Below are 23,388 nucleotides of genomic sequence, written 5' to 3' on the forward strand. Positions count from 1 at the left end.
AAAAAAGTGTTTTTTGGTGGGCAGAGACAATTAAGTCTACTTTATTTTTGGAGGTGCTGGGGATTAAACCCAGGACCTCCTGCATGCTAAGCATGCGCTCTACCACTTGAGCTGTACCCGCCTCACTTCCTGCTTTTATTTTCATGTTGGTTCACATACTCCTGTCATTATCTATTCTGACTTCATCTTCATTTTCCTTCATTCTGTCCATATTACTACCTAAATTTATTATTTATATTTTCTTTTGGTCTCTTATCACTAGAAGACAGAGCTTTTGATTATTGCTGACTTCCCAATACCCAGAACAATGTGTGGTATGTAATAGGCTTACCGTGAAAATTTAAATGAATGTTGTACACAGTATTGGGTAGTTTTGTGTACCTGTGTTTGAATAAGTAAAATTATTCTGTACCTGTTTTACTTTTTAAAGTTTAATGTCTTGGATTAAAAAAAATTCATACATATATTTAGCTCATTTTTTAAAGCTTTTTTTTTTTTTTTTTTTGCTGGGTCTAAGTAACTAGGTTATTTATTTATTTAAAGTGGTGGTACTGGGGATTGAGCTATACCCTCCCCCCAGCTCATTCTTTTCAATAGATGGATATCCTGCCTCGTGGAGGTAGCACCCTTTATTTAACCAGTTTCCTATTTAATTAATCCACATTTCCCTCCAGCGTTATCTCTAACGCAAACAACATGGCAATAAACATCTTAGCACATGCCTTTTTGTCCCTATGAGTACTTATTTCTCTAGAATTACTGTCTAGAAGTGGACTTGCTGGAACGGTACACACATTAAAATGTCAGGAGATAACGCCAAATTGCCCTCCCCATCCTCCCGATATCCATTCCTTCCAGCGCTGAATGAAGGTACACAGCAGGTTTTCACGCATCTTGGACCAGACTGCATATTACCAGTGGTGACCTTTTACCAATCTGATGGGGGAAAAGGAATTCCCAATGTACAGATGAGAAAACTGAGACTCAGAGAAGTTTAGGGACTTTCCCACATGACGGGTAAGCAGCGGAGCCGCGATGTGACATCTGATGTGTCCGACTCCGGGAAGGACGCGCCACAGCTGGACACTGTCCTCTAAGCTGTGAGTTCTCGGCATATCTGGTTATCTCTGGGCCTTGTGATGCCGGCAGGCCGGCCTTCCGCCCCCTTCTAGGCCTCAGACCCCTTCGGGGCGGCCAACCGCCTGCCCCGTTCCATCTCCTCTCCAGGTGCCGATCAGAACCCGCCCCACAGCCTTCCCGAATCCAAAATGGCGACCAGCGCCATCTCCAGGCCACGCCCCTGGGAGGCGGGGCCTGAGTTCAGGCCAGAGCGATGGATGCCCGAGCCAAGTTTGAAGTCGGCGGCGAAACGGGCTCGCGAAGCATAGAGCTGGTGGAGCCGCAGGTCGGGGGGAGGAGCACCGAGCGGAGGGCTCGCTTGCCGGGGCCGCCCGAGACTCTTCATCACGGGCGCTGGGGCCGCCATCTTAGATGGCGGGAGTAAGACGAGAACGAGTGTGAGACGCGAAGGCTTCCCTGCCGCTCTTCTTGGGCCCCGAAGAGGGCCAGCTGGCCGGGCTTTGGGGCGTGTGCCCTGAGGCGCGGAGCGCGAGTGTGACGATGCAGGGGCTGCCCGGGGCCCCGTCCCCTGGGCTGGGGACGCGCCGAATGTGACCGCCTCCCGCTCCCTCACCCGCCGCGGGGAGGAGGAGCGGACCAGACGCCGCCGCCGGACGACTGGACACGGAGGCGGCCCCTCTCCCTCAGGTAGGCGGCAGGGCCGAGCCCCGGATGCCGGAGGAGCCGGGCGGCGGGGCTGAGGGGGCCGGGTTCCCCGGCGGTCCGGCTTGGGCGGCGCTGACGGAGTGGCCCCGCGAGTGCGGGGCGGAGGGCCCGGGCCAGGCCGCTGTCACTCCGGGTGGCGCTGGGCGGGCGAGGGCCCTGGGGCCCGGTGTCATGGCCGGCGAGCCGAGTTCCCACATCCCCGCTCAGATTTCCTTGTGTTTCGGGGAAACGAGCCAGCGCCACCTCTGTACCCGGTGCACATTCCTTATACTTGGGCAATGGGAAGATCCGCCCAGAGCTGCCTCGGATCTGTGTTGTCACTCAGCTGGGCTAATTTCTTTTCTTTCTCGCGGCAGAGTGGGGGACCTGGGCTTGCAGCTTTTCCCAGGGTCCGTCACACAAGTGATACCCTTTTCGGGAAGATGAGAGCAGTCGGGAACGCGAGGAGGAAATGGGTCAGTGCTCCACCAGCAAGGCACTGGGGCCTCCCCTTGGGTTTCAGGACTCTGTGGGTTACTAATGAAAGGTTTGGGATGCTTATACTGACGATTGGCCCCGGGATGCTTTGGAATGAAGATCGAGGGCTGCCTTTTGTGTGAAGTGAGAGCCGCCAGAACGCTTCAGTTCTGCAGCTGCAGAGGCTCTGCAGAGCTAGTCGATGCCCAGAGAGCGGAGTTTGGACATCACGGGAGGCGAGGCGGCTGTGTTCATTCATTGTTCTCTTTCACGGGTTCTGGGTGTGCCCTCTGGTATTCATTCTCGGGTGGGAAGAATGGGTAGGCTCTCCCATATCACCTTGAGATGGGACCGGGTTCTAGAGGATCACTCAGTCTAAGTCGCGAATGGATTCAGCTCACGTTCATTGAGTATTTCTGCCTGTCTTGTCCTCTCTGGGCTGAGTGGAGGGAGCCTGCCCTCCGTTCGCTCCCAAGGCGTGAGAACAATGCGCTGTGATAAGAATGGACTTAGCAAGTGTCTTGAGAATTTGGAACAAGCAGTTTCGCCTGGGGGAGCTGAAGAAGCTTGTACACTGGAGGGGACTTTCGTGCTGAGTTCTGGACTGATGAGTAAGTGCTCATCAGGTAAGGAGAAGGAGACAGCATGCTATGCTGAGGAACACTGGTCCGTAGGCACGGAGACACTCAGTTGGGATGAGTTGGGGGAGCAGCAAGCAATCTGGGGTGCAGGAAGGAAGTGGTGAGAGATGAGGGTCTAAAACAAAAGTTGGCTAGATTGTGTAGAGTCTTTGTTGAAGGTAGTGAGCTGGTTGATTTAATTTGGATTATTTTAAATGAGGGTTGCTGATTGTTTTTTCTTGCTGATGACTGAGTTTCCTCTTCTTGATGATGTTAAAGCTGACAGTAATTGAAAAGATTGACTTTGTTAAACCCAGCTAAGAACGTTTTGACAAGTGCTTTATGTCAGTTGTTTTGCATTGACACTGGCGAATGAACTGAACTCACATTCCGAGGGTTCTCGCGAAAGATTCTTCTAAAGTTACACTTGCTCACAAAAATGTTTTTATAAATTTAGTACACTCTACCAGTACGACATTTTAAATGGCTGTTGAGAATATAAACCAATGTTCCTCAGTCATATAGAAATTGGCAGAATATGTGAAACATCTGAAAAAGTGTAAAATGTGAGTATTTTTAGTTTACTAAATGTTTTACATGGTAAATTGTTTGTTTAGATTGATTCCGTGGATTCCACTTCTGTTATAAAGTCTTTAGCTCTATGAACATAATTTTCCCCAGAGAGCTGTATTGTTGTGACTAATGCTTGTGCTAAAGTGATTATTATAAATTAACAGACTTCAGCTAGCATTTCCCAAATCTTTCTTGGGTTGTGATGATTATATACCACTGAAGAACACTAGAATTCTTTTGGCTTGTTTTCACCCTTATCACTTCAAGGGCTAAGCTGTTTAAAATGCAACAGAACCATTTGACCCAGTTGAACACTGGATACTTGGGAAAATTAACCTGTTACTATTTCTGTTGTAAAATTTATCTTTTAGGTATGTGGTGTTTGTGATACAAGTTGTAATGGAGTTGCTTAGTCTTGTTAAATTCCTGTCAGTAGTTTAAAAGATATGTATGCCTTCAAAGTAGAAGGCTTGACTGAAATTCATTATAACGTGTTTTATGAGATTTGGTTTAGCAGAAGAAAACAGCGAGAAGCAGGTTAAGCTGGTCATTTATGATGAAAAGTATCTACAAGATGAAATGGAGAATGGTTAAACATTAAGTATTATGTTACAACTCTGAACCTAGTTGCTTTTAGTTTAAAACATGCCTTTGTGAAATCCAAAGTAGGTAGTTTGCTCTGAAGATTAAACAACAACTTCTTGGAAGTTAAATTGGACTTTCTCAGAAGCACTAGATTACTTATTAAATGGAAAATATAATTAATAACTTGTAGTTACTATTTCAAGTTGTCTGTTAGTAGTAGATGTATGATTCTATCACATTTTAATTTCAGGTAAAACTTTGTTAATGACCTGCTGCCTAAAAATAGAAAAATGTTACGTGGGGGAGTGCTTGGGTTTGCATGTTAGGAACATCATAGACCATACATAATAAGCCTGGTCTTGGGAGCAGTTTGTTAGTCAAACAGCATGCCTTAATAATTGACTTGCAGAAGAGAATTTTAAATATTGCCTTTGAAAGGCAGTGGACTGATATGACAGTGGGGGATTTATGAAACCACAAAATCGAGCTCTGACTTGAAAAGGTTTTTTTTTTTTAATCTTGGAAGTCACTTCAAAACCAATGACTAGTTGGAAAATTGCTCACCTTGACTTAAATTAAGTGGAAAATCAAGGAACACTGTGTTCATTTAGGATGAGATTGTTTACAGGATTTAGGTTGTCGTGTGTGTATATATTTTTGTGTATGGGTGTATAAGAATTCTTATTTCCTAAACTGACTAGATTCAGAATGTAATACTAGGTGTTTGTGTTGTAATTCAGTTAGTATTTCTGGAATAGGGCTCAACTCCCTTGCCTATAATCCTCATGATAGTAATGGTTGTGTATTCTATTCTTGCCTTTAAGTTGTGAGTAAGAATTTCTTAGTTACATGTCAAAGTTTTCATCTTGAATTTTACAGTGGTTGAGTCATTCTGTTCCTCCATTTCTCTCAGAATATTTGTGTAGCTCTCAGTGATTTTACTAGTTAACTTCTGATCTGTTAGCTTTTCTTCTAAAATTACTCCTAGAATCTCAGTTTAATCAAGGAAAATGTCAAGTGGGTGTTGTTTCTTTGTTACTCGTTTTGGCCCTGGCTATCTCAAGTCTCTTTGGCAAATCACTCAAGAAGTGTGTTAATTGCTTCACATTCCAATCAGTGTACATAGTTTTTTTTTGAGGAACACTTGACACACAGTTTTATTTTTAGACCAGATTCTAAGAGATTTTCCTGGGTGAGGATTAACAATCCTAAAACTAGTTTGGAATTAAAACCTTTGTGATGTACAGATTGCTTACATTTTTGGTTAATGAATGGGAAGCTGCAGGCAATGACAGCCAGTGTTTTAAGGGAACTAAATATGTCTGATTTTTTTCTGAGGGCCCTTGTAAACTATACTGGTGACATCTTTTTCCTCTTTCTACCTGTTGGATTTCATTTGCTATCGTTCAGTAGCAAGAGTAAGTACCTCTTTACTGTTTTAGTCAAGATGTTCTCTCCTGTTAATTGTCTTCCAGCCTCCTAAGGAAGGCAGAAGTGGTCTGACTTCTCTGAAGTTACTTAATACTGAGTATCACAGTTGGACAAAGCATTTATCTTTCTCCATGTACATTTGTTAATGTTTAACTATAGTAATTAATATGTCTTTAAAATTATGAGTTTTCATTTTTAATCTGGGAATTACGGTGGCATCCTTTTCAATCTTAGATAACTTTTAACATCTGACCTTTACCTAGATTTGGAACAGGTGAAATCCTGAGTTTTCCCTAGAAGAACTTGACTCTTGTTCTCTGTGGCAAATCTCATTGGGAAGCTCAGAGGTTCTGGGAGAGGCATTTCCCTGCATCCAAATAGATCATTCAGAAAGGAGCTCCCGTTTGCATTTGCAGTTAAGAAATTTTGTTTATCATAGAAAAAACTGGAAAAAGTTCAAAAGTCTGACAATAATAAAACGATTAAACTGTGGTATAGCTGCTTGATGGGGCACTGTGCTTTTCATTAACTATGGCATATATGAAGCATTTATGACATGGGAAATGCTATATCTGAATAATTACAGTTGTGTTAAAAAAACCACAGAACTTAATACAATGAAATATTATTCAGTAATAAAAAGAAATGATGTACTGATACGATAACATTCTCCAACACGTATAAGCCTTGCAAGCATTATGTTAAATGAAAGAAGCCAGTTAGAAAAGACTGCATATTGTATGATTCTGTTTATGCGTAATGTCCCGAATAGGCAAATCTGCAGAGACAGAAAGTAGATTAGTGGTTGCTAGTGGCTGGAGGGAGTGGGGAATGGGCAGTGACTGTGATGGAGAGGTTTCTTTTTGGGGTGATGAAAATGTTCTAAAATAGATTGTGAAATAAAGTAAAAATAAAATTGATTGTGGAGGTGAATGCACATAACTCTGTGAACATAATAAAAGCCGTTGAATTGTACACTTTAAATGGGTGAGTTATATAGTATGTGAACTATATCTCAAGCTGTTTAAAAAACTCAGAACCTACACATAGGAGAAAACGCACGTAGATGTTAACAGTGGTTGTTAAACAGTAGAAGTAAGGTCATGTTTCTCTTTATACTTTACGTATTCTCTGAATATATTGCTTTTATAATAGAAAATACATAACAATAAAGTCAAGTTAATTCTGTTCATGGTATGGGCCCTTGTGTCACTGTCAGATTATACTGACAACTATATTTTTGAGCTTCTTTCAGCTGTTTTCTGCTTCCTCCAGATTACTTCAGGCTTTTATTGCTGTTTTTGCCTTGACTGTTATTAGAGCCTTTGAACTGAACTCCTTTTTCTGATTTCTTCCCATGCAAGTGCATTTTCCACAGTACTGCCAGATTATCTTTTTTAATGTGTAGAATCTTAAAAATTAAGTCTCATTAATGTCTTGTTTAGATAATACTGTGACATGCCACAAAATTCAAAGGTTACAGGTAAACTGTGCAGAGTAATTCAGCTTTCACCTTTGTTTCCCGGATACCCAGCTTTCTTACACGCAGGGAGATATGTTATGGGGTTTTTACATAGCTTCTTTTATGACGATGCAAGAATATTCAGGTGTAGATATGCTGGCCTTACTTCCTTTGGCATATTGTCCAGGAGTCTCCATTGGTTTTCAGACTAAGCGTACAGTTCTTGCTTTATGTCTTGCTAACATGGTTTTATCTTACTGTCTTCAGTGGAATTCAGAAGTATTTTTTTTTTTAGCACCTAAGTAGGTGCAGGCTGGTGTGGAGAGTGAATAAGGCAAGTTCCTGCTGTCAGTGACCTTATGAGGAGAGATTGACTCGATTGCCTCACTTTTATGTTCCTCTTTTAAGTGCCTTTTTGAACACCATCTTCTACATATTATTTCCTGATCTTTTTCTCTCTTTCTCGCTCGTCATTGTTGTGTTTCCTTCCTTGAGTCCCACCTTAAAATCCTTTGTATTTTTCTTACGGTCTTTATTGTTTGGTCATTTGTGAGCTTATCATCTCATTAGATTATAAACTCAAATTAATGCTTCCTACTCAATGTGCAATTCCTTATTTATTGATATTTGTGAAAAAATTTGGGTAGCTCAGGAACCAGGCCTCTGTGCTTTGGTGAAAATATTGAATCTAAATTACAACACTTAATACTGCATTTTATAATATAAACCTAAATGCTTTGTGTAAGTACTTTTTTGGTAGTGTGCGCTATAGACTTTATATATATTTATTGTGACATGCATTTTATTAAAGTATTTATTGCTTTAGTATGCTTCTAAAATAAACAGGACTTGATCACATGCACACAGTAAAAGTATTTGATTACTTCTCTCATCTTTTCTTGGAGGACTATATCTTAATCACCTTTGAATACCCAGAGTTTAGCACAGTGGCTGGTCCCCCTGATTGCAGTTCAATTTATTGAATTTAAGGTGCTAAATGATGTTTATTGAATTGAATTTTTTGTATAGATGTCTTACATTTCTGGCTAGACTTAAGCTTCTTAGAGGTGAGGCGTGTCTTGTTTATAAATCTCTACTTCTTTTTTTAATTGTTTTTCTGCTGTATGAACAGTCATTTCACATTTTTTAACTTAATTTATTTTGGGGAGAAGGTAATTAGGTTTATTTACATATTTATTTTAATGAAAGTACTGGAGATTGAACCCAGGACCGTCGTAATTGCTAAGTACGAGCTTTACCACGAGCTATATCCTCCCCCACTAAATCTCTACTTCTTAAAACTGTCTTGATTATATAACAAATGTTAATTGAATGAGTAGAGATTCACAGGTTAATCACCTGTGGGTTTAGTGCCTTCCTGTTGCTCATCACCCACACACAGATGTTTACAATTAAGAGGATACACTATTTACTAAGCTCACGCTCCGAACTTTGTAATTCAGGACATCTTTTGAAGGAATTACCTTGCTTAGCTTCCCCCTCTATTGGGCATTATCTGTAGAGTGCTCTAGGTTCTCACTGCTGGCTCCTTGAGGACATTTGCCTGCGTTAGCAGCTCACTGGCTCGTTGGTTCCAGCTGCTCTTGCCATGCTGGCTCTTTTCTTCTGCATTCATAGACTTTATACATGGAGGAAGTTTTCAGCCAGAGAGAATGAGAGGATAGATGATCCTCTTCTACCTTCCTTGATCTTAGCCTGGACTGGAATCAGAGAGGTGTCAGTTGTGAGAATGGAGGTCATGTCCTTCAGAGTGACTAGTATTTATCTAGCTATCTGACAATGCAGAATGGGCCCCTTAGTCTTGCTTTTGGGGGTGGTGGTAAACTATATATAACATAAAGTTTACCATTTTAACCATGTTCAAGTGTGCTATTCAGTGGCATTAAGTATATTCCCAGTGTTGTGCATCCATGACCACTAATCTATTTCCAGAATTTTTTCGTCATCCCAAACAGAACCCTGACCAATTATACAATAACTCCTCATTCCTCCCTGCCTTCAGCCTCTGGGAAACCCTCTTCTGCTTTCTCTCTATAAATTTGCCTATTCCAACATCTCACATAAGGGGACTCATACAATATTTATAGTTTTGTATCTGGCGTATTTCACTTACTGTGTTTTCACGGTTTATCCATATTATACTGTGTATCAGACTTTATTCCTTTTATGGCCAAATAATACTCCATTACATATATATTTTGTGTGTATGCACATGTGCATGGGCACACATAAAATACTTTGTTTATCCATTCAACAGTTGATGAACTCTTGGGTTCTACATTTTGGCTGTTGTTGATAATGATGCTGTGAACATTGTGTTTACAGGTATCTGTTTGAGTCTCTGCTTTCATTTCTTTTTAGTATATACCTAGGAATGGAATTATTGGATGGTATGGTAATTCTGTTCAACTTTTGAGGAACTGCAAAATTATTTTCCACAGCAGCTGCACCATTTACATTCCCACCAGCAGTGCATGAGGGTTCCAGTTTCTCTGCATTCTTGCCTACATTTGTTGTTTTCTGTTTTCTGGTAACTGTCCTAATGAATATGAAGTGGCCCTAGACGTTTTTCTTACTGCTAATTAGATTGAATGGGCAAACAGGAAGCTTAGAAAGTTGGCTCTATTTGCATCTGATGGACTTTTTTCTCCCTTATAAATATATTTGTATATAATGTTCTTCAAAGAGTTGAATTAATTATACAACTAGTCATCTTTTTTGAAAAAAAGATTTTCGATAAGCTGGTACACATAGTTGTTGTAGTTACCTTCTTTATACCTTCATACCCTTTTAATCTAAAATACATTGTCCCCTGTGAATGACGATTTCAGTTAACCCTGGGTGATAATGATAATAAAAAAAAGGGCACTAAAATATGTACAATAATGTCCCATTTTTATAAAGAAAATCGTTTACATGCATGTATTAAAATGCTACCTACCTCTTCAAGTTTAGATACTAGTGAAACATCCTTTATTGCCTACCTCTTCCTCCAGTCAGTCTTGGAGTGACCTTTCCACCCTTCTAATTCTTACAGTTTTCTTAAGAAGTTACCCCTCCCCCATCACAACAGAAAAAGGTGCCACATTTTGTTGTAGGCCTACCTGTCATCCTGAAAGCTCTCAGTACATAGTCAGTCTTCAGTAAATGGTGATTTTTTTTTCTTTACTTTAAAACCTCCTGGAAGAGTTGTCTTTCTGAACTTTACATTCTTCAAAGCAGCTAGCAGTTGAAATAGATTTTTAGAAAATGATAGAGCTCCTTACTCTTTTCTACTCAGTTCTTTGCCAGGTTGCAGTATATAAAGAGGCATTCTGGTTCTCTGGATTACATATACACATCAGTACTGTTATGTGGTAGATAGTGATTCAAACTCCATGAGAAAGGGTTAGGATAAATATTGTAATTATATCTTTTCTCCATTAATATTTTATTCAGATATTTGTGCATCTAATTTTGTGCAAGGTGCTATGCTGGATGGTGGGGTGTAACAAGATGTAGGAACTACATATAGTTGTTTTCCTTAAGGCATTCATACTTTAGTGTATAATTACATAGTGTATAATTTTCATATTCTGTTTTTTAATCCTGTGGCCAAGTAGCTGAGTATAATTTAGAACTTTAATGAACTAATGGCTAATTTACAGAGAAAACTTCTGCACCTGTCTTTTCAATTATTCTTGAGAAGTTGATTTAAAATACTGTATGGAAAACAAATCATACTATCAATTTTATAGGTACCTTATGGTAATTCTTACGAGTTCTTTAAGAAAGCCAAGGTACTAACCTTTGAGGGTACCATTAAAGACTAGGGGATCTTTCTATATGAAAGCCATTGACTTCAGAAAGAATAATAGGAGAACTGGCCAAATTGGACGGTTACTTCTTGAAATAGTGTCAGCAAGTTGGAAACATGACAGAGTACCTCTGTATCCTGAGGATAAATCTATCTGCTCAAGTGAGAGATGATGCCAGTGTACAGAGTAGTGAATTCACTTATTTTATATTTCGTGTCTTTATTTTTGAGGAATGCTAATGCTATTTTTAAAATTATTTGTTGGTTATACAGGATTTATCACTGAAACTCATGCCTTTTATGTGGAACAGAAATTAGTGGTACAAGGTTGTCAGTGTTTCCAGGCATTAATTTAGGGTGAGATATCTAGGTGATTTTTATTCCCCCTCCTTTTTCTTTTAGTATGTAGCCATTTTTCACTCCATCATTACCTGGCCTTCAGAGTGATACCTAAACCATATTTTCTTTGTGCATGGTGTGTTTTGGCACTTGTGTTAATGGTATACTTTGTAAATGGCTGTTTGTTTTAAAATGAGCAGTCACTGCCTAAATGAAGAAACAGTGACTGATTTGGAGATGAAAAGTAAAAACTGGGATAAAAAAGGTTCAGACAAAGTAACTTAAGATGAAAATAATGAAAAACTAAGAGTTAAAAACAAAATTGGCTCCAGAGGTTTTTCATTGTGGAACTGATTGCTTTAACATAATTGTTTTGAACTGATTTTTTAATTTATATTATAAAATTAATGATCTTTTGAAAAAGTTAGAATCTTTTTTAAACTTGGGCAGCCCTGCTTGCTAACTCTTAGAAGGGTAGAGTATCACATTTCTTTATGTGCGTTTATGCTGGCCAGTCATCTGATGAAGTTACCAGTTTGTGGTCAGAAATTGAGAAAGAGGAGTGAGGAAACTCAAAATATTGACACACATACCACCTTGCAGTGCATCAGAGTGCCCTTTTGGACTGGTTGGGAAACTGAAGCCTAAGCCATTTCCAAACTAGACATGTTATTGTTGCCTAGTTTGGATGAGATGACGTTTTATTTTTAAGTGTTTGAGCATGTCTGTTCAGCAGAAACTTTATGTGTGAGGGTGGGTTTTTTTCCAGTGTGGTGTGACCAACTGAATTTAAAAAAAAAAAAAAAAGAACAAAACACTTAATCCTTAAAGGAAGCGTGGTATAATTTTAAAAAATTGATCACCCAGTTCCTCAGATGGACCAAGACTGGACTGAAGAAAGGAATGAACTTAAAGGAGAAATGAAGTGTCAAGTTGCATTATACGTACATTAAAATAATGAGTATTTAACTATTTTTTTTGATCTGCCAAAAAAATATTTTTTAATAGCGCAGGAAATTTTAGCCACCATTCCTCATACTGAGTATGTGTTCTTTTGAGTTTTTTATTGCAATTGAAGAAAGTGAATCTATTCTTTTGTCATTCTCAGTTCTCCCTAGCCTTATAGTTTGACCATCTTAAAATTGAGTGTAATTCTTTTGTTTAAAGATGCATTAAAAAAAGGTCCCTAAAGATAATAGCTTACCTTTATCAACTGACTACTACCTGCTCAGTTCTTTTAAGAGTTTAGTTTAATTCTTAACCCTTCCATCAGCTTGACATAGTAGGTACATTATGATCCTTATTTTAAAAAGGAAGAAGTAGAGAGATGGAGTAAAAAACCTAAACATGGGCCATCTGCTTAACAAGAGACTAAGGGATTTTCTGGGTTAGTTTTAGCTTCATCCTACATCCTATCTGCACCTTAGAATTTAACCCCCAAGTGTGGTGCAAACTTCCTGTTTCTGTTCGGGTTCTGGGAAGGCCCTCTGCTTCATACATTTCTTTATAACTTAGGGTAGTTCCGTTTCCTTCTTGTAGGCTTTATGCTATTAACTCCACCTCATCTCTGTCTTACTTCTTCAACTAAATTATAAAATTATTGAGGGCAAGGATCAAGTCTTAACCTAATTTGCCTCTACAAGAACTTCTTTTTCATAAGGCCCTCAGAGACATCCCTTTTGAAGGGTTATCTTTCCTAAACTTTTGTTGACCTGAATAGAAATAATTATTTCCATTACTTTTTTTCTGTAAGGTGATAAGGAATCATTTTGTTGTGACTTTGTGTGTGAAAACTTTTCTTTAAATAATACATATTTAGTTTAGGGATCGAGTTTAAAATAGCATTTTAGAAATATTCATTTTAAAAAATACTTCTCTTCACCACTAATCAAAATTTCATAAACTTCTAGGACCTATTTGTTACTTACATTTATATAAAACAATTGTGGGCTCACACTAAAGCCTTTAATCTAAAGTTTGAGATGATTAGGGATACCCACCTAATGTTTTGTCTTAAACATTTACCATTTAATGGAGAGACTTCCTCTTTGGAAAGTTCTGTGCGAATTTTACCAATTCTTGTGAGAGTGTTTAAGATGCTTGGAATTTTATATGACAGGTTAATACTCTGAAAAGTGAGCTTAGTGGAAAGATTTCTAAAATGATTTATTGGCTTTTATCATTTTAATAGTTCAGTATACAATTAAGTAATCAAAACTGAGTAGACACAAGTCATGGAAATAGTGTTAGTGTTCTGTTCAGAATGGCTGTTGGACTCATGACAAATTATGTACTTTGTTTCATTGCTACCATTTCTCCATACACCCAGCCTACTTTCTAATTTTCTGACTTAGAAAGATACAGTGTTAAAATATTTTAGTTAACTGATTAAAATATGAACTGACATATACTTTAAATAAAATTGTAAGCCATATGTAGTTAATAGAGCTACTTTTAACTGTATTTTACTTAAAGAACAGTGAAATGGTATATTTTACACTTCTTTTAAGCATTGTCACTATGAATTGTACATGACACTTGGTTTATTTTGCTTATCTTTGACAGTAAATCTTGTATTAAAATTTCTCCTGTGCTGGAGAAATAAAAATAAGAAGCTTTTTGAGGAAATGCTAAATCCAAGCAGAGAGGGGTATTTTCCGAAAAATTGCATTGATTAATTGTAGGTAATTTTGGAGTGTGTTGTTGTTTTCGGGTTCCGGGTTATAGACTAATGGGTAAAGCCCCTGGGAGGACTACTCCATGCAGGCCCTGCACAGGCTCTCTGGGAGCACGGAGACAACCTGCAAGAGCAAGTGAACGAGATCGCATTTGGCCTGTGTTACTCCCCCACGTAGTGTGACAGGTAAACAGTTGATATTACTTTGGAACCTGGGACTTAATTTTGGAACACAGTAACGTGGTTGTTAAGAGGTTTAGGCTTTTTAATTTTTAAAAGTAAGTTTGGTTTATTTATTTATTTAACGGAGGTGCTGGAGACTGAACCCAGGACGGCGTGCATGCTCTGCCGCTGAGCTATACCTTCCCCTCCCAAGAGCTTTAGGCTTTGAACTCAGAAAAACGCAGGTTGGCGCTTTAAGGGCTATCTAGAAGAGTCCCTGATTGTTGTATGTCATGATAATAGGTCACATTTACTATCTCAGGTCAACACTGTGCACTTCATATGTTACTTAATTCTCACATCTTATAAAACATGCCAAGTGGAGGAGAATGAAATACAAGTAAATCATAAATTGAGATGTCAGTAAGCAAAAGGCTATTTAAAAGTATATGCACCTTAATATATTCAGGTCATTTTTGCCAGTCATAGACTTTTAAAACTCTTGCTACCAGTTCCTCTTCCTCCTTTCTCTGCTCTCAAACCAAGGAGAAACTCATAGCAGCTAGATAATAAATATTACAACAGAATTTTAACTCTAGAGCAGTGCCCAGGTTATTTTGATGTATAGGAATTCTTTTGTATTGACTAACATTCAGAATTAGTGAGTCATGGTTTGTAGTTCGGCAGCCTTCTAATTACGTGGAGATTTTATTTTATCTAACCTATATTTATTACCAACTCTTGGGAGAAAATTTTTACAGTGAAGATAAAAAAGAATGACCTAGAAGTAGTTTATAGACTTCATTATATTTGTCTTACATCTTTATCCATTTGCTGCAGATTATAAGTTAGCTTTCTGAATAAAAGATTATATTTTTGAAAAACCTTAATAAAACATTAATGGACCCTTGGGAAAAAAAGATTATACTTTTGATACACTCTATTCTGTATCATTTAATGGATAAGAAGCAACAAAGTCCACGTGAGAGAAAGTATGAGTTGTATTCATCTGCAACTACTCTAAGGTAATAGACTTAAAGTAAATCATTATTTAGAAATGAAGTAAAAATCTCAAATAAGAAGAAAATTTAAATTGCTTATGATACCTAAGACATGTATTTTCCTTTGTTCCACTTACAGGTCTGATACATTATTTATAAATAACATTTATTTCAAAATAGTGTAACGGTAGCAATGTTAAATGATTCTGTTTTGTTTTTTAGGTCAGTGTGTTAAAATAGAGCTGTAATTTAGGATCTGAAGACCTGAATTTTTTGTTTGTTTTGCTTCTCTTTCATCACTAAACCTTTGAGCTTCATGCTTTCTTCATCTATAGAAGAGCTGGGAGTAATACCTGCTTTAGTCTGCTTAATTCTCACCGTCCTGTGAGATAGTGGAAAGGAGAGCTGAATAAAGTTCTGTAAAATTTTAAGTTCTCCCAACTGAAATAAACTTTCCGTAATCAATCCCAGTCACAGAACACATTACTACATTCTCAGAAACTAGGTTTTAGGTAGATTGTTTAAGAATCTCTTGAAAACTTCGTTTAACACCAAAGTGCTGGCTACCTTCGGTATTTTGCTCTACCACTCTTAATATTTTTAAGTGAAATGAAAGTGAAAAATAGTGTTTGAAGAAAAACTCAGAAGTCAGATCTTTTAGACTGATTTTTAAATTTAAATACTGATTTGCTGAGCCATTTTGAAGAAAATGCTCAGTGTCTCTGTGTGGAATATTTACACTGGTGTGTGTGTGTATGAGTTTCCCTCCGTAGAAAGGGATGGTAAAGTTTATTTGACTGCTTGGCTCGGCTGAGGTAGAGAGAGGGTAAAACAATGTCAACCTTAACCCCAGTTTTGTCCAGATGCTTCTTGACTCTTTTAGGCAGAAGTTTTAGGACTTTTTGGTTCTTGTACACTGAACTCCTGAAAAGCTTCCTGGATTAATCAGCGTTGTTATAATTGTTTTTCCTTACCATGGTCCAGACGATTCTGGCCCTATAGCAGAGGAGCTGTGACCAGACCATCAATGAAAAGTGTTGAGTGAGTGCTGTACTGAGGTCTGTATGTCCAGAAGTAGATAGAATAGCATTTCCAGTCAAATATTTATGTCTCAGATTAGGCTTTAAGGTGCAGGATGAGCCGTAAGCATAGGACTCAAATAACTTAAAATTATATCCTAAGTACTGTAGTTACATTTTCATAATTGTAGCCCTCTCAGATTTGGCTTATCCTGGGGCTATTTAATAGTACTTTGTGTGCTGCTCCCTAATAATCTTGCTCCTGAAACAGTCTTGCTTTCAAAACACTTTTTATAGTATCTGGTAAACTTAAAAAGCAAAAACAACAAGACCCTCCCAGGGTAATTAATTTCTTATTAATTACTGTTTTTACTAAGCTGGCTGTATTTATTCATTTTTAGAAATGCCTCTGAATGCAGCCATTCACTCAGATTACTGCTAGCGCTGGGTCCCAGGGTGAGAAGGCTGAAATGAATGTGTTGAGTTTAACATGCCTTTATCACTACCCGGTATTCTGGATTATGAGCTTCAGAATAAATTATATAAGTATCCTTTGTGAGATCACGTCTCAACAGCATGCTAGGAATTGTATTAAGAAATAACTTGGTTCCTCTAAAATTTTTAAACAAGTCAGTTTTCACAAACATAGTATGGCTCCTATATTTACCCACTTTGTTCCATCCTTAACATGTTTGCCTGCCCGAAGTATTCCTACCTGCTAGAACCGGTTTCTCAGTCACATGGTGCTTTGTGTACATTGGGGCATGAGGATTGTGGGAAGGGTGTTAAGAGCTCTGCAGACTCTGGAAATACAGTACAGCTTTTTGCCTTAGCCAACAGGGTGTTTGCGACTTCTCTGCTAATGCCTGGGGATTGAGTGGTAGGTACTGGCCTCTTACTGGCCATTTCATTTGTTGCCTGAGGACAGAGGTGCAATATTATGGGGAGGGCTTGTACCTTGCTTTACCAGTGTTTAGACTTTTAAGAAGATGATCTTATTTCTTAAAAGTGTGAGATAAAAATCATTGGCCTTCTGCTTCTGTTCTCTTTTTTCTGAGCTTTCTGCTTGGCATGTAGCAGAAAGCTCATTGACTGTCCTGGTGCATGTTACTCATGGAAACCCTCAGGAATGTGTTCGTGATTTGAAAAAAAATACATATTTGCTGTAGAAGTTGAGTTTTCTTAACATTCCTGTATTTGAATTCTTCAAAAAAGAGTTTGAGAAATTTATCATTTAAATTATCTAATTAGCTGTGCCCTGTAAAACTTGTTGACATTCAGCAGTCCCTTGTTTTTATTAATTGAGAAATGGACTTCATCCATTTACTAAATGAAGACTGATTCTTAGGACTACAGCATGTTGGCTTATGGTATTTGACCCATAGCACATACAGAGAAATTAGTGACTACTATCTAATTCTAGAGTCATTTGCAAACCTGATGTGAAAATGTAGCAGTTTCTCACATTTTATCATTTGCATGTTCTGAAATTGCTGGAAACAGTAACAAAATTTTGTTTTTCTCTTTAACTTTGCTGACTGGTTTCATAGTTGACAATTTATGTATATGAAGAATATTTTAGATAAACATCAAAGAATCTCAACTACAACTAGCCTTACTTGGTTAGGATTAAGAAAGCATTCTTGTTTTGGGACAGTTACCCCAGGTATTTGTTAATTATTGTATTTCCTTTAAGGTGAACAGCCCCCTCCACTCCATCTGAGATCCTTCTCTTTAGAGTGACACATTCCCTTGCATACTTAAAACCACATTTGTTCATTTCTTTAGTAGGGGCCCTGTGGTTTAAAACCACTTTTTATTTTCAGCAGTGTGTATTTAGCACAAATTGGACGTGCCTGTAGGTGGAAAATGTTTACAGTTTAGTGTGACAGAGCAGGTGAACAAGAATGGCACTTGGTTTTATTTTTAAAATAAAACAGCTATGAAGGGAAATGCCAAACAGTACTAGTAAATCAAATTTTGGAAATAACTCTAGCATAGTAGAATTTCATGATGGCTTCAACTGGGTATGATCGTCTGGTTTTTGTCTGTTTGGCATCAGTCTGATGGAACTGTTAGGGGTGACTTTATCCAACAGGCAGTCCGTAGTTGTACTGTGCTGATTCTGCAGTTGCAGAATTCCAGTTGTCAGTGTTCTAGGCCTAGAACGTAGCCCCTCAGTGTAGTGTGGTTCATAAATGACTGCACTGATGATTTCTGTTAGAACTCCATGCTCATTGGATCCAGATGCCAGCATTTGTTATTCATTCAGAAAGTGTTTTAAGGGCCTGTTGTATACTAGGCACTGTTAAAGGTGTTGGGATTGTGAGGGTGAACTGAAGTTAGCCTCTTGGAGCATGCTGTCTAGTAGGGTGGGCAGACAGTAGTCATTGGGGAGGCAGATACCTAATATAATTTTAAAGTGTTATTCTGGATGATGTAAAGTATTATGAAAAGAATAAAGCTGAGTAAAGAGAGAAGAATGTTGGAGACAGACAGGATACACTTAGGATGGTCAAGGAGGTCCCCTTTGAGGAGTGACATTTGAGTGGAAACATGATTGACAAGAAGTGAGCTAGCAGCAAGAAGGTCAGTATAACAGAAGTAAAGTGAACAAGAGAGAGAAGGGCGGGAGAAGGGAGACAGAGACCAGGTCATCATGTAAGGCCCTGTGGGTCGTAGTTAAAGAATTTGAGTTTTGCTTTGAGTATGATAAGGAACCAATGGAGGACTAGGGTTAATCTGACCACACTTGTGTTTTAAGGTCACTTGGTAGAGAATAGGTTTAGTGGGATTGGGAGTAGACATAGTGACACCTGGAGTAACCCAGGTATGAGATGATGGTGCTTTAGGTTAGACTGGTCAGGGTTATGTTAAAATGGTTGGATTTTGGAGGATCTGACAGGACATGATGGATGATGAAATGTGGGTGAGGAAAGTAAAGTAAAGGAATCAAGGATAAGATCAAGGTTCCTTTGTTCTGCAGGTAAGCACTGTTATATTATTGCCGGTAACAGTAATATAGCTATCATGTAGTAATAGCTGTCATGGATTAAGTGCCCACAGTGTACCAGACATTGAGTTTTGCATCCTTTGTAGTTTATTTACTTATCACAGACACCTCTTAAAATATAGTTGTGCTTATTTTACAGATACAGAAATTAAGGTTTAGATGTGTTTTGCCCAGGTCCACAGAGCCAGGGTTATTCATCAACAGGTCTCTTTGACTTCAAAGCGCATGCTCAGTTTCTTTAGTCGTTCAACAGCTCCTTGCCAAGTGTTCTTCTGGGAGTTAAGAGTATAGAGGTTAACAAAGCTGAGTCACTGCTCTTACGGAGTTTTAAGAATTTATAATTTGGGTGTTAAAAAAACATTTTACTGTAACAGTCTGTACAGTTTTGTCGTCCAGGTGTGTAGGAGGACGGACCTTGCTTACCTGAATGTTGGATTTTTGGTAGCCTCATCTTCTGGAATGTAGCTTTGACCTTGCAAATAAGCCTACACTAAAGCCTTTTCATTACACAGTGAGCTCGGCCCTATGGCTCTTTCTCTTCTTGTTGTGCTCCTTAATACACAGGCTTGATTGTCTCTTTTTCTCAAGTCAGGTTGTCAACAGCAAATGCTGAGGAGTAGGGGAGTTAATAGAAGTAAATATGGTGATAGGCAACCAGAGTGCAAGAAGTGTCGAAGAATACTTAAGAAGACACAGAACTCTGTTGTCTGTTACATTCATTATTATTGTTTTTGAAACTTTCCATCAAACTACCACCAATATTTGATTAAATTCCTACTCTTTAAACTTGAAAATTCTTTGAGGTCATGTTTCATCTTAAATGTTTTTAATTTTACTTCATTATAGGTATGTTATAGAAATATTTAAAAATATTAGTTACCATATTAACCTCCCTCACTCAAGTCTGAGCAAAATTGTTGTTTTAGGAAAATCTACAATATTTATATTCTGTCAATAACCAGAGGTTACTAATCATAGTAATTTACAAATCATTAAAAGAAGGTTGTGATATAGTCTATTTGGAAAGCTAGGGAAGGATATTCTGCACCAGAAAATTTTAATGTATGTTAGATTTTCATGACATTAGAATTATAATAAGGTGTTAGAGCTAGAAGGATCATTGTAGGTCATCTCTTTGAACTCCAGGTTTTGCAGAGGAGGTAGATCCAAAAAAGTAGTGCCTTATTTATGGTCACATTTGTAGTTGGTTGCAGAGCCTAGATTTAAACTCAGATAAGCAAATTATGTAACTTTTTTGAGCCTTATCCTTAAATGAGATTAAGAATGTCTGCCTTGGAGTGAGTTATGTGGATTAAATGAAATAGCACATAAACTCCTATATGCTCAGCGCCCAGCTCATCATGGATACCTGAAATACGCTAGTTTTTGTTTTTCTTTATGTATGTCAGGTCTGTTCCTTTTGTATTATTTTCTTGTATTTCACTTTCTGGAAATTTTATTGTCCTGGTCCTAGTGATAGATGTGTTCCAGAAAAGCAACTAAAGAAGAAAACTTCTGGTATCATGCCCCTTGCCTGCTCCCTGCTCAAGGATCTTTCCCTGAGATTTGCTGAGGGACAGAGTTTACGAGGGCTTAATAAGACCTATGTTGCTTGCTTGATTTGTCGTGTGTGTGTTTTATAAACAGTGGCAATGTCTGAGAAGCTTGAAATTAAATGTGTCACCTGAGTTTTGATCATACCTTTAAGAGTATGCACAGTAGGTCAATTTAAGGATATTTCTCTGTGCTCTCTCCTTTAATCCCTTGATCTTGGTGATTGTCACCTGTAAACCAGTCAGGTGGACACCTGTTTGTTTCTGTTCTCTCTTTCATTGTAACTGTAGCCCCTGTTTTCCTCTGAGGAACTGTCAGCCCTTATTCCCTATCACATAGCCGTTCAGTTTTAATGAGCTCGACCCCATCTTCAGCTCTAGTGCAGAGCCTCATTAGCCTAAATCAATCAGCAGAGTCCAGCCACTTGGACCATGATTTGTTTAGTGACTCACTGGAGGCTAGTGAGATATGAAGTCATGTTTGGGGCGCCTTACTCTGAAGAGCTTCCCTGAGAAATGCTGCTTACCTGAAAGCATCACCACAGAGCTCCAAGAAACTTGTGTTTGCCACACTCTTTACACTATTTACATAGCATTTACATTGTATTAAGTATTGTAAGTAATCTAGAGATAATTTAAAGTATATGGAAGGATGTAGGTTATATTCAAATTCTGTGCCATTTTATAAAAGAAATTTGACATCCTTGGACTTTGTCATCTGCAGCGGGTCTTGGAACCAATCTCTCAGGACAGCTGTACTACATTTTATTTATCCATTCATCAGTTGATGAGCATTTGGGCTGTTTCTACGTTTTGACTATTAGGAGTAATGCTGCTATGACCATTCTGATGCTCTAAGATTCTAATAACTTGCAGGTCTACCCTGTGGTCCTGTAGTTCCACCCTGCGGGAAAGAGAAGCCTGATGATTTTTATTGCTCTGGGCAGGTTTTTGGAAGGTACAAGAATGATTTATTAGGTTTTATTTGGAGATATTGGAAGTAACCAGAGATGATGATGATGATGATGATGATGATGATGATGATGATGATATAACATTTGGAGTTCACATTTGAGACTCCAAGCTAGGAGTAGGTCTGATTTAGTTCTTTGCACCTGATTTTTGAGATGAAGCCACAAAGTCCAGCCAGGGATGTACATGGGCCTCCCCATTGCCTCTAAATTTTGTATCAATTACTTTAATATTGTTTTGACCTGTAATGATCAACATGTTTTTTTTTCTTTTAATGACATGGTAGGTTTAGGCAATTACAAACGTTGTTTTTAAAAAATTTATTGTGGTAAAGTAGACATTATATAAATTTACCACCATATATCAGATACATAAGTTACCACACAGCTCAGTGGTGTTAAGTACATTCACATTGTTGGAACCATCACCATCATCCATTTCCAGAAATTTTTCAGTATCCCAGACTGAAATCCTGTACTCTTAAACTCCTCACCCTACTCCCCCTTCCAGCCCCTGCCAACTACCGTTCTACTTTATTTCTCTATGAATTGGACTACTCTAGGGACATCATGTAAGTGGAATCACACAATATGTGCCTTTATGACCGGCTTAGTTCACTTAGCATGATGCCCTCAAGGTTCATCCATGTTGTAGCATGTATCAGAATCTTCTTGCTGTTCAGGGCTGAATGTTATTTCCTTGTATATGTATACAGCACGTTTTGTTACCAGTTCACTGGTCAGTGGACACTTGGGTTGCTTCTACCTTTTGGCTATTGTGAATAATGCTATGAACATGATTGTGAAAATATTTTGAGTTCCTGCTTTCAATTCTTTGGGGTCTATATCCGATATGGACTTGCTGGATCATATAGTAATTCCAATTTTAATTTTTTTAGGAACTGGCGTATTGTTTTCTGTAGCAGCTACATCATTTTACATTCCCACCAGAAATGCACAAGAATTGTAGTTTCTTCACATCCTTGCCAACACTTATTTCCTCCCTCCCTCCCTCTCTCTCTCTCTTTTGGATAATAGCCACGTGAAGTGCTATCCTGTTGTGGTTTTGACTTTCATTTTCCTAATGATTAGTAAGGTTGAACACCTTTTCATATTCTTTTCATGTTCTGCTGTTTCTGTATCTTTTTTGGAAAAATGTCTATTCAGATCCTTTGCCTATTTTTAAATTCAGTTGTCTTTTTTAGACAAGATCGGGCGTGTTCAGGGTGGTATGGTCATAGACTTGTGTTGTCTTTTTTATTATTGAGTTGTAAGAATTACTTATTCTGTAGAATATATTCTAGATGCAAGTCTCTTATCAGGTATATGATTTGCAGATATTTTCTCCCATTCTTTGGGTTGTCTTTTTACTTTCTTGATAGTGTCCTTTGAAGCACAAAAGGTTTTAATTTTGCTGAAGCCCAATTTACCTGTTTTTTGTTTTGTTGTTGTTGCTTGTGCTTTTAGTGTCATGTCTTGAGAAGCCACTGCCAAATCCAAGGTCATCAAGATTTACTCTTTTGTTTTCTTTTAAGTGGCTTATAGTTTTATAGTTTAGCTCTTAACAGTATTTAGGTCTTCATCCATTGGGTCAATTTTTGTATATGCTCTGAAGTAGGGGTCCAACTTCATTCTTTTGCATATGGATATCCAGTTGTCCCAGCATCGTTTGTACTGGGACTGTTGAGTTGTTTGGCACCATTCTCAGTTCTGTTCCATTGATCTATATGTCTATCTTTATGCCAGTACCACACCATCTTGTTACTGTAGCTTTGTGTGAGAAGTTTTGAAATTGGGAAGTGTGACTCCTACAACTTTGTTCTTTTTCAAGATTATTTTGTCTGTTCTAGGTTCCTTGAATTTTCATATGAATTTTAGGGTCAGCATGTCAGTTTCTACAAAGAAGCCAGCAAAGAAGCCTGTT

The 23,388-nt window shown here is 38.3% G+C and overlaps 1 protein-coding gene across 3 annotated transcripts in view; it reads left to right on the top strand.

The window, feature by feature from the left end:
• The first annotated feature begins 1,396 nt into the window (after positions 1-1,396).
• The window catches only part of RAF1 (Raf-1 proto-oncogene, serine/threonine kinase), a 59,401-nt gene continuing 37,409 nt past the window's right edge, over positions 1,397-23,388 (top strand). The window contains exons 1-2 of one of the 3 annotated variants that reach the window (XM_064496234.1): positions 1,397-1,767; positions 2,142-2,240. The gene's annotated coding sequence lies outside the window, so the exon portion shown is untranslated. Of the gene's footprint in view, positions 1,768-2,141; positions 2,241-2,351; positions 2,868-23,388 lie in introns of those variants that run through there. The other 2 variants (XM_031470933.2, XM_064496235.1) reach the window with 2 other exon arrangements.

Source organism: Camelus dromedarius, chromosome 17, assembly GCF_036321535.1.
Source record: "Camelus dromedarius isolate mCamDro1 chromosome 17, mCamDro1.pat, whole genome shotgun sequence".
Classification (NCBI taxonomy): Eukaryota; Metazoa; Chordata; class Mammalia; order Artiodactyla; family Camelidae; genus Camelus; species Camelus dromedarius.